Source organism: Eubalaena glacialis, chromosome 11 (genome assembly GCF_028564815.1).
Source record: "Eubalaena glacialis isolate mEubGla1 chromosome 11, mEubGla1.1.hap2.+ XY, whole genome shotgun sequence".
Classification (NCBI taxonomy): domain Eukaryota; kingdom Metazoa; phylum Chordata; class Mammalia; order Artiodactyla; family Balaenidae; genus Eubalaena; species Eubalaena glacialis.
In genome coordinates, this window is record NC_083726.1 from 112,035,682 (window position 1) to 112,053,473 (window position 17,792).

The following is a 17,792-nucleotide window of genomic DNA, read 5'->3' on the forward strand; positions in this document are numbered from 1 at the left end:
AGAAGGCAGGCTGGGGGACAGTTTGTCCTCCAAAGTCCCTCTGCAAACTCCTTGAAAGTCCTAAACCCGACTAAACCACACTTGGGGTGGTTTCCCCTATTGTCCAGAGCCTGCAAGCGGAAGTGTGTGTCAGTCTCCAAGTCTCCAGATGCACCCATGTTTCCTTCTCAGCTGGGTTGTGGGAGGTGAAGGTACCCGCCAGCCTAATGCTCACACAGAGTCCCCATCTGAGACCCGACTGAAATCCCTGAGGAAGAAGAGGGAGATCTTTCTTGCCTTTTTCTCGGTCTTGCTCAATGTATGCGTGTGTCCCGGTGTGTCGGGGAGAGAGGGGAGTCATCCTGGCCAGGTCAGTGGGTCACCATCACCATCTCTTGTCCGCCGTGTTTTCCCTGCGGTCACTTCATCACAGACTAGAGGAAGTCAGCAGCGTCCTCCCCGCCAGGGCTGGTGATGTGAAGACCAAAGGCGAGAAGGTGATCAGAGGGCAGTAGACAAACTCAAGAGAGTGTGACCCTCGACGTCAGTGAAACATGGCCTCCCCGACCTTCAGCCTCGCGGCCCTCATCCTGCCAGCAGTTCCCGAGGCTGCACCTCCCACAGTTGCTCGATTTAGAGATCCTGCGGGGGAGCCCCTGATCCCTCGAGACCCACAGGGCTATTTCCAGCTCTCCAGTTGCCTCCTCCTGGCCATGACTTGTGTATCAAAGCAACTGAGGAGCCCTGGTGGCTGCTTTTCTCTGTCCCCTTTAGACGTGATGCGCCAGTGCCCGCTCTCCCAAAGCCTCTTCCTGCAACCAGGGGCATAGGGATCCCCAGACTGTCAAAGGGCGCGGGCTGCTGAGACTATCCTGCCCTCCACCGTCCCAGCAGAGGTAACAGGGGTCCCTGGGTAACTCGCCCCAAAGCCCACTCCCAACTCGGGCTTCCTGAATTGTGGTCCTGGGCTCTTCTAGCTCGAACCATGCACATTATTCTTACTCATGTGTAAACAAACAAAACAGGACTCACACCCAGACCCAGCGGCTAACGTCACATGACCTAAACCAGCCTCAGGAGAAATTGTACAAGACACGTGTGCCTGGACCACTGGCCTCTCTCTGCCTGCTCACCTTCTCAGTCTCCCTGCACACTTGGTGCTGGTTTCCAGACCCCGGTTTTGGAAATTCCACCTGCCCTGCAATGTGTGAGATGGGAAGCTGGGCTCCTCCTGGCTGTGTGATTAAGGACAGTTCACTTAGCCTCTCTGAGCCTCCATTTCCTCATTGACAAGTTGAAATAAAACCTTGTCCTAACCATACCTGTAGAAGAAAATACACGGCAGGGCTTTGCAGACTGCAAAATGCCATGCAATGCCAGTTACCTTTATCCTTAACCTTCTTCTTAAAGGCTACTTTCACCTGACTGATGGACTCCCTGGTAAGAGCCAGGAAGAGCTGCCACGGTGACAACTAAACCAGGACCCATCGGGGGATGCTGCTCTGTCCAAACTCACTCAAGTGCAGACTTGGCCCTGGGATAACGGAAGAAGGAAATTGTTCAAGCTGGTTAACCGTTTACTCTTTTGAAGGAGTAAAAGACTGAGGAATGAGGGGTACAGATGAGATGGGTGAAGATTTGAGAAGAATAAAAGCTGGAGTGTTGGGGTGGCCCTAGAGGACCCCTAAATATCCAGGCCGAGCCCTCTGCTGGTAGCCCCGTTGAGGTCTTGCTTACTCTTTTTCTGGCTTCAGTCCTGGGTCCTGGATCAAGCCTCCTTTGTTATTTTGGGGCAGGAAATTATTGACCCATAACACAAGCCTATAATAAATAACCTCACATCTTAAAATGCAAGCCTTCCGCAGAGCCTGCATTTGGAAAACACTGAGGCATTTGCAAGCTGCTGCCCAGAATATATTTGGTATCTTGCTGCCCCTCCCCTTCGTCAGCAGGCCAGCCCACAGCCTGGCAGGACCAGAGTCAGCCCCTCACCCACAGACCCACTGCTCCGCTAGATCTGTTGGCGTTTTTCCTTCCTCTCATGTTCAGCATCTCTTGATGAGAAGTCCGCACATTTTAAAAATGTGGCGTAAAACCAGAGGGGGCAGCTTGCACAAAGGCAGCCCGCTATCATCCCCCAGGGTGGGCAAGTGCCCTGGGCTGCCTGTTGCACAGCCTCTCCAATCTCTGGGTGGGGTGCGGGGAGCCATGGTCAGGGATGAGGGATGAGGGGATGCGGGCAGGGACTGGGCTGGAGGGGAGGGTCGACCCCCGCAGAGCTGAGCTCAGCTCCAGGGAAGAAGCACGCCTGCCGGTCTGGCGTGGGCCCTGGGGACGCTCTCTCTCTGGAACCTGGCTTTTGAGGCAAGGAGACAGGGCCAAGGGCAGGGTGGAGCATGCATGCCGTACCCCTGGACTGGACTTCTGGATTCAGACCCTTACTAAAGCTTCCAGAAGTGTCCCAGCAGCCAGGGAGGAATCTACAATCCCTCCTAGATCCCAGCCAGTTTGCCTGTCAATGGGAACGTTTTTTTTTCCTGTCCAAGTTTTTGGCTCCACCCCTTGTTTGATACCTGCTGGGGCAGGAGAGGAACTGCTCCCCAGTGTCCTTCTGTCCTTGTAACCAGCCTCTGGGTCAGCCGGAAGCCTGGCAGGGAAACAATTAACCTAGGTATGGTCTGGGAGGAAACCAAAGGCTCCATTCCCTCAAAGGCATAGTTCCTAAAGTTGAAATCCTCTCACTAGCATTTCATCCTTCTCATGTAAAGTTCTTTCTCTTCTAGTGAACATGGAAATCCTTGGCCTTCCCTAGCGGTCCAGTGGATAAGACTTCGCCTTCCAATGCAGGGTGTGTGGGTTCGATCCCTGGTTGGGGAACTAAGATCCCACATGCCTCCTGGGCAAAAAACAAAACATAAAACAGAAGCAATATTGTAACAAATTCAATAAAGACTTTAAAAATGGTCCACATCAAAAAAAAAAAAAAACCTTTACATTAAAAAAAAAAAGAAAAGGAAATCTTTCTGAGCAGGGGGAGCGGTGCCAAACCACCCCCAGCGTAGTGTGACTGAGTTTCCAGTGGGTCCTGGGAGAAGGTATTTCACAGGGGATGGACAGAGAAGGTGCGAGAACCCTGGATCCTGGAGGGTGGGGAGTGTACATTTCAGGAAGAAGGAGGCTGCAGGGGAGAGAATGGAAAAAACAGGGCAGAGCAATGATCCCAGAAGCTTAGCAGAATGAAGCATGAAAATTTGAGCCAGGAGATCAGGGTTTAACTCCCTGCTCTACATCTCATTCAGGCGAGGTTTCTTTGAGCATCTATAAATGAGATGAATTATGTCTACCTCGCGGGCCTGCCTCCCAAGGTTGCTATGGGGACAGGATTAGATGGCAAATGTGGACGTGCTTTGAAAAATGTGAAAGGCTCACCAATGTCAGTGGTTGTGACGTGTAAGCCTCCCCGCAGGCCCTCTGATCTCCCTTCCGCCTGCCTCTCTGCTGGTTCTTGCCCACATGCTGCTGCTGGCTGAGCTACAGACCTGCTGACTGGGCTTCTGGTAGAGACGGCAAACAGCACTCCACCTCCTGCATCGCTCCAGCCCTGCAGCATCCCCCCTGGACACCATGGGCCGCCAGCCTCAAGCCTTCATGTAAACCAACAAAAAGTGGCACCCCCATTATCAAATTCAGGAGGCTGTGCCCACGGGCAGCAGGCGCTGAGCCCGGGTTGCTGTGCAAAACAGGAGGGGTGACAGAAGGGAACCCCGGGAGGCATAAATGCTTTGGCCCCATGCCCTCCCTCTCCAAAGGGCTGGATCCATGTCTCCCCCTGGCAAGGGCTGGAGAACGGAGCCAGGCTGCCGGGGCATGATGCTGGGAAAAGGAGGGGGTTTGCCAAAGTGAACTCTGGAAGCAGCCCCACTGGTCCTCTTTGGGAAAGAGAGGGTGTCTCAGGCCCGTTCGAGGTGCAGCCCCAGGGCTGACCTGAGGGGCCGGGGATGGAGGCAGGCTTTTCTCCCCTGGAGTTCTCTCCTACAGGCAAATTTGTGAAGCAATGGAAACCCACCCCCAGCCTCCCCCAAGCCTCAATGGACAGGCACGTGTGTGCGCACATATGGAGAGACGTCTGGTCTGGTCTGATCGGCTCTAAGGTTATTTCCTGTCCCTGAAATGCCCCCTGATGCTCTGCACAAGCCCAGACCATGATCTCACAGCCCTGATACCCTCCTCTCTGCAACCCGTCTGCACACACACACATGCATACTCACACACACACACACTCACACACACACACTCACACACACACACACACACACACCCCCCTCAAACTTCACTGGTTCCATGAGAGAATCCTCCTCCTTTCTCAGAACTCTAATTTGGGCATGAAGTAGGTTAAAGAAGAATCGAGTTCAGCAGATTTATCTGAAGAATGCAATGATTTAATTATTTAATCCATCTGGAATTTATTTTTGTATTCACTATGCAGTAAAAATAGAGAAAAGATGGAAAGCTACCCAATTTATTGTAAGAAGTCACTTTTGCCCTGATATAAAACATAGAGAAAAATACTGTTTTATTTCCCCAAGGCACAAAGGTTTAAAACTTGGTAAAATACTTGCAAGAAAAATTCAATATCCCATCTGTAACACAATTCTGCCTTCTATGAAGATGGTTGTAGGTTTTATCTTAGGCACAGAGGAAAGAAGAAAGAGTTTGAAAAATACCAGAACATATTGAATTTCTTCAAGGGTCTGGTATGAAGCAGGGAGCCTAGAGACCTTGGAGATGTCCAAGGCCCCACTTGAAGACCTCTGCCAACTTCAGACAGAAATACCAAGGAGCTCTGTGAGTTTGAGACTCGGGGAACCAGAGGCAGATGTGGTGCTGATTCTGACCACGTGAAATCAGCATGGCTGTCTGGGAGGTGGGCTCCAAAAAGACCACTTTGATGGCAGCAGCGGACCCTCTGCTGGTGTGAAACCCCAGGCAGCTGGTCAGGGGGCAGGCCACCAACACTGACCTGGGGCACACAACAGCTTGCTGACCGGCTGTGGCCGCCACCACCTCCCCCTCAATCCATCCTCCACACCACTGTCGGTGTGAGCTTTCTGAGACGGAAGTCCTATCAGGTCAAATGTTTCGATGGCTCTCTATCACCTACACAAGGATGTCAAAAGGTTTCATAGCACTCTGACTAGCGGGGACTTCATGTCCCCACGCCTTACAACTCTTATCTACTTGATGCAGGTCAAACTCAGGAAGGCACCACAGTCCCCTGCTCACCCTTCTAGAATCATCTTTTACCACCCACTCCTGTACACTGTTCTCCAATTTACTGACCCACTTTCAGTTTCTTGAACACATCTGCTGTCTCTCATTTCTGTCTTTGTCTTATCCAATTCCTCCAGCCTGAATTCCCAGCCTGAATTAGGTGCTCCTTCTCTCTGCTATTGGCAGTAGTAGCTGTCTGGTCTTGGCATTTATGATAACACGTATTCCAATGTAATTGGCTGTGTCTCTACATCTCCTACTAGGATGGGAACCTTCCAAGGGCAGAGGACATGTTTACCCGGTTTTGTATTCCTGGTTCTAGTGCAGTGCCTGAAACATGGCTGATGCACAATATACTTTCATGTAGTTTATTGCATCCAACATTTAGCCCTTTCCCTGAAAGACCTTATGTGGTCTTTATAGTATAGTTAGGGAAGACAGAATAGTATTAACTGCCAATAGGCACAAACTCAAAGACCTTGACAGCAAAAAAAAAAAAAAAAAAAAAAAATTAAGCTGTGGGCAGTGAAGAGGTTAATCCAGAGGTTAATCCAAGTAGGAAATCCCATCAGTAGCCCTTATATTGTCATAAATGAAATTTATTGAATTTTATTGGGGTTTATTGAATTTGTATCAGTCAGGATCAGTTAGGTCACACTGCAGTAACAAAGAACTCCCAAATCTCAGTCGTTAAAAACAACAAAACTTTATTTGTCACTAGGGCAACATCTCCAATGTGGGTTGGTAGATGAGTGAATCTCCACACCATCTGAGAAAGATTTCACCACCTTACAGCTTCACCGTTGGGAGCACGTGGCTCTTGGCTGCAAGGGAAGAGCTAGCTGGGGGTCACACAGCAGCTCTGTCCCTCCTGCTCCCCAGATAACTGTTCAGGTTAGTCACAGGGCACCCTCAATAGCACAGAGGCTGGGAGATGTGAGGAGCTAATGGCAATACCTCATAAGTGACACTCATGCTTCCATAAGCATGGACCACATTCAAGACATTGAACTAAGCGCTGAGGACCATATAAATGTCCCTCGAGGAGTTCATCATGAGATGGATGATAAGACATTAGGTATGAACATAGAAAATGAGAAGCCAGAATGTGCCTCCAGGCTTCTCAACTATGATGACCCTCCCAGGAACGAGCCCACCACAGGGAACCAAGACTCAGAGTCAAGCTCATGAGTCTATGCATTAAATCACCACCCACATCTGTGCCATCATCCTTCAGGCTCACTTTCACTGGGGCTTGCTCTTTCCCTTGGGTCAGCCTAGATACTGAGAGGTCCTCAGCCTCATTTCCCCCTTTTGGATAAGGGTTCTGTTCTGAGTCCTCCTCCTCTCCTCCCTTCCCTTCTTCAAGCTGTGTTTCCTTTTCTCAGAAGTTGACATGCTGCCTCCTTCTCTGCTCAAGGAAGCTGGCAGCCTAACATGAAACCAAAGTTCCATATGATCCTGTGAGGCTGAGAATAAAACTGAATCCCCCTCTCCTATCAGGGAACCTTGACCTTTGGAGACTCAGAAATATCCCAGCAGTAGGTCAAATGCACCATAAAAATGTATAAATATCCATGTTCTTACTTTGAATACTGTTCTCTGCATTGAGGCACCTAGCACAATGACTAAGTGCAGAAGCTTTTTTTCCATCCTTCTCTTTTATTCTCCACTCAGCCTCCCTTTCTTACCCTCTGCCAATTGTCTGGTGACCTTCTGTCACTATGAGTTACTCAGACTCTCCATCTATGTCTGTACTGTCCAGGTGGGCTCTCGTTTCACACCCAACCCTCCCCTTCCACCCAATAAACACGACCTGTCCTGAGTCCCCTTTCTCCTCAGATGACCTGCACAAAAGGAACCAAGAGCAGTGGCCTGGCCAACTGGCTGAACACTGAGAGGTACAAGATTATTTGTGGGATCCCAGGGCCCAGGGCTGCTCCTGGTTAGGAGAGGGAGGTCTGGCCAAGCCAAGTAGCCAGCTGGCTCTCTTGGCTGTAAGTCACTGTCAGCCCTCTATCATGTGTGGGTCTGGAGTACAAACGTACTTGGAAGGCATAGAGAGAGGAGAGTAAAGACCTCGAGGGGCCACCTTGCGTTTCTCTCCCATATTAACAGCAGACACAAAGAGGCTGTGTGATGGATAGCCATGAATAAAGCAGTTTTTTTTCAGAGCCAATTTCCTCTGTCAACAATTCCCCTTTCCCTGTGTTTCTTAGACACACATTTAATTTGTTACCTGTCAATGGATGATTGCATTTTTAGAAAGAACTGTTCAGAATGGACTAAAGGGGATACAAAGGAATGAACACTAGTAGCTGAATTTCAGGCATCTGTGATTATGTCAGTAAGAAATATATTTTCATGACTGAGGACCTCCCAACACAACTAAAAGCAGACTGCTTAGGCGAGGCAGCTAGCCTTGACCTGTCAAGTGGCATACCTGAGGTTTCCACGGAAGACAAAGCCATGAAACCAGTGTTTTGTTACAGTACACAGGACACAGACAATTCACGGGGAGCTTCTGACTTACCCAGCAAGTAAGTGGAAACCAGGTCTTGGGGATTTGCAAAAAGCAGGTGGAAGTGCTGATAAATATTCAATACCCACAGCCCAAGTGAACAGTGAGGTGAAATGCAAATAATTCACATAGCACTGAAAAAGCTACTCTGCTTTTCTGACTTAAACCTTTCCTGGAGATATTAATGATGGACGAGACCTTAAAATTTATCTAGTCAAATGTTCGATCGGCATGGGAGTCCCCTTTCTAAGGTCATGAGACAGGGTCATGCAACCTCTCTTGATCACACCCAGAAATGGGCATTCATTCCACTGGAGAATCATCCCAGTTGATTAGTTAAATTCTTACTGAAGCCAGCACCCGGACCTCTAATTTGGTAACCCTTACTCTTTTGAGACACCCTCACCTTTCAAGGTGGCAGCACTTGTATTAATTTTGCTTAAAATCACTGTTGGAGGTGGCATGATGGTCAGGGAGGCCGGAGGGAAGTTTTGTGGAAATAGGACAACTTCCCCGTATCCTCCTGGAAACTGATCCCTCCCTTTGATCCCGTGTTTTCAGTGTCATTCTTTCTTCCACAGTTGCTCAGTTTTTGTCTCACCTGCCCTTCTTTACAGACTGTAGCTCTGTGCGCTACAAAAGAGAGAAACTGAACCGCACAGGATTGAAATGGAATCATTTGTTTCTTGCACCCATCGCCTCTCCGGCAGCAGCTCCCCTGCACCGCAAGCTCGCTCAGGGCTCTGGTCCTTCCCTCCTGTGGCAGGGAGGGAGAACAAGGACCACGACACCACACGAGGCAGCAGTTTCAATTCAGGAGGTGAAGCAGGTGCTAATTCCATGCACATTCCATTGGTGAGAATCGAGTCACCAGGCCCTGCATCAGGGCCAGGAAGCCGGGAGGTGTCGTTTCTAGTGACATGTGCCTCGGAAGGAAGAATAAAGGGACTTGGGGGCTCTAGAGGGACAAATACCAGCTTTCCACATGTGCTCCATCCTCTGTCTTTCTTTTCCCTTCCTTTCCCTCTCCTAGCTTTATCTCCCTTATCTTTGCCCTTTCTTTCACTCTGAACTAGCCATAAAGTGGTGGGAAGTGTATATTTGTGTGTACACGTACACACACACACAGACACACATACACACACACGTATGCAGGCTGGGCTGGATCTGGGAGGGCCCTGAGTCTGTGTAGCCGGCATACCACCTGCACAGCACCACCCTGGGTTCATCTTTTTATGGTTTCCCTCCTGCTGTCTTGTCTTTCAAGCAGCCCCCCTTCCTGCCCAGATCCCAGCTGCACAGGTGGGGCTTCGTCGGCTGCGTGCTCAGCTCGGGAGTGAATGGACTCAGCCTTCGCCACAAAAGGAGGAAATAAGTGAACGGTACCCACCTTCCCATTGTCAGCAGCCGAACTCCACCTCCCTCCTACTCATCCCGACAACCTCTGGGCTCCACCCTCTGATGGGATGTGCTTGTGCTCTCAGGAGCCTAATCCCTCAAACAGGCAGTTCCTACCCCTGACATATCAGGAAAGAAATAGATGATGGATTGCCAACGACAGGGCGTATAGAATCCAACTTGGAGATTCAGGCAGGAGGGAAGAAGTTGGTCATGTCCCAGCTCTTCTGCATGCAACAAATGTCTGAAATATTTTTTTCCATTGTTTTGGAGGGTGGTAGGGAATGGCATACAACCGTGACTTCTTTTTAAATTTTCCAAAATGTTACCTGCATAAAAAATGAACAAATGTCAGGGGCAGGCACATCTTGGACTGAACTTCGAATGAACTGATGGCAGGCCTCACCATTCTGAAAATATAAAAATTGAAAGCTGCCAGGGCTCCGAGCAGACCATGCATTTGCATCCCATTTAAATAACGTGCAAGAATCTTTGGTGGGATGGGGAGTTTTGAGCCTTGTCAGAGAACTTTGGAAGTACTTAGCGTGAAAATGCCAAGGAGACCCATGGCCCGGGTCACCCGACAGACAGCTTGAAACCAGCCCACGTGTACAGGGTGAGACACTGCCACGCCTGCAGAGAACGGTCTTCTATATTCCAGTGGCCAGCCAGGTGCACTTGTCAGAAACGTCCCCCAGGGGCATCTGGTCTAGAGAGTGGTACTTTCTGGGGCTTGAATTATGAGACAGAACCTCTTCCTACCATGGGCAGGGTGACTCGGCTGGCAAGGTTCACATTTTTACCAAGCAGCTCCTGGGGTCTAGGGCGCAGGGCTCTGCACACATGTCCCCTCCCTGTACTGATTTTCTAGCCCACCTACAGTGACCCAGTGGTGGAAGCCCCGAGAGAGATCAGGATAAGTCTATGAGATATCACAGCTGGTTGCGTAAGGAAAACCACATACCGTCACCATCCCATAGTGCATGTCAGCATCTATTGAGTGAGTGGAAGGAATGGCAGAGAATCCAGTTTCCAGAATGGCCTTGTGGATCCATGGCCAGGCTGCATGGAATACTATACACAGGGACCCTATATCCTAAAATATGAAGCCAATAACATTTATCATTACCATATCCAATTTCTGACTTGATAAGGAAACCTGAAATAAGGTTATGTAAATATCCCAGACAGGGGGAAGGACCGGAGTGTTACTCTCACTTCGGATGTGCAGTAAGGGCAGTTTTCTTTTCTTTTGTTTTGACCCTCATCACTTTATAACACAAATGGCTTAAAAGGACTTCTTAATGTATTGGCACCACAGTTGTGCTGAAGGATCGGAGAAAGGAGGTTTCTGTTAGGAGGGTTCCTGGAACAAGACGCCCCCTTGTCCCTAGAGATAAATGATTTCCATCAATAAATTGACTCTGGTGGCAGATTAAAGATGCTACAAATGATGTGACTTGCCTCCTCTTGAATCTGCATGATCTGTGATCACTTTGACCAATAGAAGTGGTGGAAGCTGCTTTGAGGACTGACAGTTTCTGGCTCGGTCTTTGGGACTTAGCTGCCGTGTGAATGGTCCAACTGTACTGATAAAACGACCACATGGAGATGCTCTGAGATCTACGGGGATGCAGAGGGGCCAGGTGACCCCAGCGGTCCCCACTAAGGCACCCGGTGTCTGAGTGAAGTCCCTGGATGCTCCAGGTCACCTGCTGAGTGCCACCAAATGACCCAGCAGGTGCGACACAGAGCAGAACAATTGCCTGGGTAAGCCCCGCCCAAATTCTTGACCCACAAAAGAGTTATAAAAACTGGTTATTGTTTGCAATCCAGTATGTTTTAGAGGAGCTTATGACACAGCAATAGATAACCGCCCACCAAACCACATGTATGATTATAAAATTAAATTAGCAAAAAATGGTAAATTATGAACCCCACGCAATCACAGGGACCGTAATTTTCTACTTTCAGAGCAGGGTGATGATCTGGTGAGCTCACGAGAGCCAGAGGAAACTTTTCCCCTCAAATCAGGGATATTAAGTCACCAGAGCTTAATAAACAGTATCATGTTTAGGTGCTCAACAAGGAAATGCAAATCCGAGAACAGCCCCAGGGCCGCCCGGTGCTCCCCCTTCAGCCACGCTCACTGGGTCTGTGGTTTTCCCGCCCCCAACTCCCCAGAGCATAAGGTCCCCGCCTTCCTTCTTTAGGACACAGCCAGCCAGGAACCCCTCCCTTGCCTCTGGGGGGAGGGGTCCCTGTGGCTGCCCCTGGTTGGCCTTCTGAGTGACAAGCCAGCAGCCACCAGGACTGGCGGTGGAAGGCTGCCTGATCAGAGTGGAATTATAGCGGTTCATTTCCTAAAGTGCCAGGAGACCCAGGGATGAACCTGGGGGCAGAAGTGGAAACCAACCACTGCAGCACCCTCAGGGAGAGGCCATTCATCCTGAGCATGACAGCTCTGTCAGCCAGAGGGCCTCCTTCTCCTGCAACACACAAGTAATCTCATTGCCTCTGTTGCAACAGAGGCACCGTGGAACCGCTGGGACTCCTACTAAATAACTCACCCTTTCCCGGGAGTCGGGGTGGGGCATGCATGTGTGGGGATGCAGAGCAGAGGCATGATGGGGGGGGCCGGTCTATGCCCACATGTTTCCTCCAATGAACAGTGAGGATAGTTCGAAGTGAGGGTAGTGTGGGGTGGGAGTGAGAACCAATTTTGTTTCTTTTTTTTTTTTTTTTTAATTGAAGTATAGTTAATTTACACTGAAGTGTACAGCAAAGTGAATCAGTTATACACACATACATATATATACATATGCATATATATATTCTTTTTCAGATTCTTTTCCATTATAGGTTATTACAAGTTATTGAGTATAGTTCCCTGTGCTACACTGTAGGTGTGTGGTAGTGTGTGTGTGTATATATATATATATATATATATATATATATTTTTTTTTTTTTTTTTTTTTTTTTTTTTTTTTGGTCTGTGCCACGGGGCATGCGGGATCTTAGTTCCCGCACCAGGGATCAAACTTACACCCCCTGCAGTGGAAGCGCAGAGTCTTAACCACTGGACCGCCAGGGAAGTCTCCTTAGTGTGTATATGTTAACCCCAAACTCCTAATTTATCTCTCCTCCATCGGGCATCCCATCCCCTTTGGTAATCTTGTTACTTTCTAATTGAGCTGTAACTTACAAGGGGCCTCAGGAATAAGAGGGATATTGCTGCTTCCTGGCGGCCTGAGGCCAGCAGGCTGCTCATAGCCTGGGGGATGCACCAGCTCAGCCACCTCCTGCGCCCACTCCCCCTACAGAGCCCACAAGGGCTGCAACGCAGCAGCAGCTTAAACCCATCCCTGCTTTCCTCCCTCGTCTTGCAGCCGCCAGCCAGATCTCTGAACACACTCTCTGCATCTCAGACTTGGTGACACAGGTGGGGCACGCATGACCCTCTCGCCCCCTGCCGAGCTCCAAGGTCCTAACCAGGTGGGTGAAAGGACCAGAATTCCCTGTTGTGACACAGGCGGCTGCAGGCATCAGATCTGATCTGACTCACACTTACTCTAGAAGGGTCCACTAAAAGAGCTAACACATACATTTGGAATCTTAAAAAAAAAAAAAAAATGGTATTGATGAACCTAGCTGCAGGGCAGGAATAAAGATGTAGACGTAGAGAATGGACTTGAGGACACGGTGTGGGAGGCGGAAGCTGGGGCGAAGGGAGAGTGGCGTGGACATATATACACTACCAAATGTAAAATCGATAGCTAGTGGGAAGCAGCCGCATAGCACAGGGAGATCAGCTCGGTGCTTTCCGATGACCTAGAGGGGTGGGATAGGGAGGGTGGGAGGGAGGCTCAAGAGGGAGGGGATATGGAGACATATGTATGCATATGGCTGATTCACTTTGGCGGACAACAGAAACTAACACAGTACTGTGAAGCAATTATATTCCAATAAAGATCTATTAAAAAAAAAAAAAGAGCAACCCCAAGTTCTGCAGGTTTTCCTGCCGAAAACGTGCAATCGGGGTTCAGGGCAATTTCTGGCAAGCACGCTGCCCTTCCTTGCGAGTTTTCCAGAGGTGTCTGAACTCTTTTGACTTTGTTTCCCACTCCACGCGCTTCCCGTCCCGGGCCATAAACCCACCGTTTGAGGCTTGTGATGCCTTGTTCAGAAAGCCTTGGATAGAAGCTCCTCTGTCCCCGCGGGTTCCACAGCGGACGCCCCGCCCACCCCCGCACCCCTCCCCCGCGGGCCGGCGGCCCGGAGGCAGCGCGCCCTCTAGTGGCCGGTGCCTCCAGGCCCGCGCTGGCCCACCGGGGCTGCTGGGGCGGAGAAGGGGGGCACCCCAAATTGTTTTGAAGTTAACCCAGACCCAGAATCTAAGGAAGAAGAAACACGTTCTTTGGGCTTTTAAAACAGAAATCCTTTCTCTACCCAATGCAAAAGATGTCCTGGGGTCACACCAGCAAAGAGCATCCGTCTGCCCTGCGCCCCCTCTGCCCCCCAGCATAAGGGCAACACCAGAGGGTAGAGGTTTGGCTGATTATTCCTTTTCTGGGCCTCTATCTCCATCGTTCATAGGGGAAAAATAGTCCTTCCTGAGCCATTACCTGGGGTGGCTCTCCTGCAGGTACCGTCTCTCTCTCTCTCTTTTTAAAATTTTATTTATTTTTATTGAAGTATAGTTGATTTACAGTGTTGTGTTAATTTCTGGTGTACAGCAAAATGACTCATATATATATACATATATACACACATTCTTTTTTAATGCACCCCTGTGTGCATAGCAGCACTATTCTCTCTGCCTTTCTAACTCCTCCTCCATGTTTTCCAGCAGGTTCCGTTGCCCCCTCCTCCATGGACAGCAGAGTTGTCTACATAACGGCAATCTCACCCTCTGCTGAAAACTCCTCTGCAACAGGAACAAAAGCCTGACGTTGCAGGTGTCCATCCCCTCCTTGACCCGTTCCCTACCAGAACCAGTGGGCTTCAGACATGGAGAATCTTAAGAGGACTGTTAAGGAAGTTTTCTGTATGTTAGATGATAAAATTACACCCCATCCCACCCCCTAGCTCCTAACCAGGTGGGTAAAAAGTAACCCGAACTCCTGCTGGGTGTGGGGAGGTCCTAAGTAAGCCCAGATGTACTGGGGTTTGCTTTTCAGGGGTTTTCCACAGCCCCTAGAGTGAAGCGAGATGCTTCAGTGTGGGCCCCACCCCCAGGTCTGCATCTACGAATGAGCCAGCACTCCAGCCCCGCCCCCTCCACTGCCTTCTCTTCCCTGCAGGCACCAAGCTGCAAGAAGGTTCCTGAGGAAGAGAGAGGCCTCTCTGGTCCTCGGGGTTCCACATCTGTGGCTTCTTGAACTAGCACCCAGGCTCCCTCCAGCTTCCCACTTGGTGCTCCCATGGTGCCACCCTGCACCCTCCCCTTAGCTGAGGTCCCTCCAATGAGCACACACTACCTTAGCCCTCACTGCCCTCTCCTGTAACTGCCTCATTAGCTGTCTGTCCATCAAGGCACAGTTGATGGGGCAGATCAGAGCCCCACAGACTCACTCAGCTTATCCTGCCCATTTCCAGGAGAAAATTTCACTCGTTTTCTTTGAAGACCTTACAGAAAAATCACAGCTACAACTTCCCACCATCATACACGGTATGCCTCATCATCTTATCTTCCTCCAACCCCCAAAGCTCCTTAATATTCAGCCTCAAGTCAGATTATTTCAAAAGAAGACCGTTATTTGGGAATAAAAATATTTTGTGGTCTTGAAGATCATGATTCAGCTCTAGTCTTTTTACCCCCTCAGGCCTTTTGTTATTCAGACAAACTTCTCTTAATTCCTTGAAAACCTCTTTTAGGAGATATAAAAATTGAAGACATCTTCGCAGATTTTTTTTTTTTAATTGGAGATTTTTGCCTAAGAATATTCTGTCCTCAAAATTCTTTCCTCTTGGCATCTTCCCACAAGGTTTATCTGGAGAATATAATTGATTAATAAATATGAGAAATCAGAATAATTCTCAGGCCCAGCTCTTCGGTGAGAACAGAGGAAAGGGCGGGGCGGGGGGGGGGACTTTCTTCCAGGTTCCAGGTAAACACAAAGGGAAGAACCTGTGTGATAAAGGAATTGGATTGACACATTTCTGGGAATGATCTGTGCTGACTTTCTCGGCCTCACTTCCCCCAATTTTTGATTATTAATGCAAAGCCTGAACTTTGCACTGCTGCATCATGGCCACCAGAAAATGGGTCTAATAAGGCTGGTACTTCCCCCGGCCAGCACTCCAGCCAGCTGACTGGACCCCAGTGAACAGCATTCAGTTCTCCCCTTTACAGAGTCTAGCAAGCCAGGGGCGCAATGGAAAGCACCCATGTTAAGTCACTCAGTAGATTCATCAAAAAGCCGCTTCATGGTTGAAAAAGTCACCAACCTGAGTTGTGGTCTTGACCCTGGTTGAGTCCCTCCCACAGTAGGGGGAGGACTCTGTATAAGGATCTTGACACTGATTTCTTAACAACAGCTTTGAGATACTCTAGGAGAGGTTAGATATTGATGGAAGGAAATTGATCTCCATCCCTGGAAGAAAACTCATGAATACTATTTGTCACAGAGCCTGGTAAACATTTTCAATCTGCAGGGTTTGTAGTTGGGAAAGTCGAGAAGCCAAGACTCCCCTTTCTGGCCCACTGAAGAATAAGTAAAGTATGAGAGAGGAGGGAAGCCTTATCACGTGGACTTTCTGTAATAACAGAGATTTTGGCGTTGAAAACTGGAGACAGTGTGGCTTGGTGACAACATCATAAAAGTTCCTTCAGTGAAATGTAAATATGCCTCCTTGGTTCAGACACATGTTCGTGTACACACAGACCCACGCAGGGCTGGAGTGAGTCAAAGACTTTGTTGTCCAAATTAAGGGAGTGTCTCCTGCTTGGTGGAGCCAAGCAAATCCGAATCAGAGCAGGTTCCACCCTGCAGGACACCCTGGGAACCGAGGCGGGAGGAGTGAGGTCCGGGGATGAGAAACATGTCCCTCAGAAGCAGAAGACAAGGTCCAGAGCCTGCTGTTTGGGGTTTGCCAAGCTATTTGCCTGGAGGAAGACTTGCATTCTTGTGGCGTGTGCTTTCTTGCATCTTTCCTCACTCAGTCTCCTCTGCCTAGAGGGACGGATAAGTCTTCAAAGGAGGGGACTCCAATGATTCCAAGGGGTCCTGTGAGCAAATTCCTTCCATGGAGTGTAAACAAGTACCCACCAAGGAGAGTCAGCACCCCCCCTCCAGCTAAAGGGGGACTGTTTTCTGACCCTTTGTCTTCATGCAGGTAGAGATTTAGACCCGTCCTTACAGATGGCAAACACTTATCTAGCCTTTTCTTTCCTGGTGTGAAGATGGTCTCCTTTGTTAGTTACTCTAGGATTTTACACAGTGTTTTCCCCACTGAAGAAAAATCAATGCCACATATGCAAATGAAAAGCTCATATTCCCCCCCACCCCGTCCCAGCTCTCTCTTTCACACACACACACTCAAGCACTGGGTTTTGGTTCATTTTGCCCAAACAAAGAAGCTGCAATGCGCTTTCTCTTTGGACATCCCCAACTGAGCCGGAATGGGGGCATTGTCTACTAGGCAATATTTCATTTGGTTTGATTCAGCCATTAATTGCTCTGTGGTTTCTGACTAATTCCTTCCTTCCCTTTGCTGCAGTGCATCCTTTCAGGGAGAGAGAAGTTTGAGGGTTACTTGGCAGCTTCACAACCTCCATTTGCTTAAAAATGTGGAGACACCTCCTAGATTCAGAAAAAAAAAAAAATGGAGATTTACAAAGTCTGTCGCTCCAGGGAAGTACAGTCATCCAAACCCACAATTCCATCCAAGAACTTCCCCGGTGGAGCCAATTCTCCAAGTCAGATACAAGAACAAAGCCTCTCGCTTGGGCACCCAGATGCTTGATTAAAGGACCCATGAGAGGAAACATCAGAGTGGAAAGAAAGGGGGTCTACGGAAAGGTGAAGACAGGTAGCTGAGGCTGAGCTCTACTTTTAAATGTGTTGGGGTCCCTTATGAAAGTATAGGTTCTGGGTAAATTCTGAAAAAAACCTAAGACTGACGTTAAGCTGCAGTTGTCAGCAGCCATGTTCAGTTGTTAATTTCCCATGCAGGACAGAATCATCCTATCTATATTTGGTTGGTTAATATCAACATTCACTGCTACTATCAAAGATAGCTGACTCTATAGATTTGCAAATCATCTGCATTGACAAGAAAATTGGTTAACCATTAATAGTAGTATTTATTGAGTATTTATATATAGCATTATAAGACAATGCATTCTGCTTGCATCATCTCATTTTATTCTCACAATCTTTCTATTAGGTAGGCACTAATATTTCCATTTCCTAACTGGGCTTCAAGAGGTTAAGTAATTTGCCAAGGTCACACATAGTTGGCTTTAAACACAGGCAATGGGACTCCAGGCCAGAGTCTGATTCCTTAACTTTAAGCTATACTGACATTTGCCAGTTAGAAACTGTAACAATAACTCTTAAGGCAACTATCTCTGCTTCTCCTATGGCTCTGATTAGATTGTTAGTTTTCCTAAGGGTAG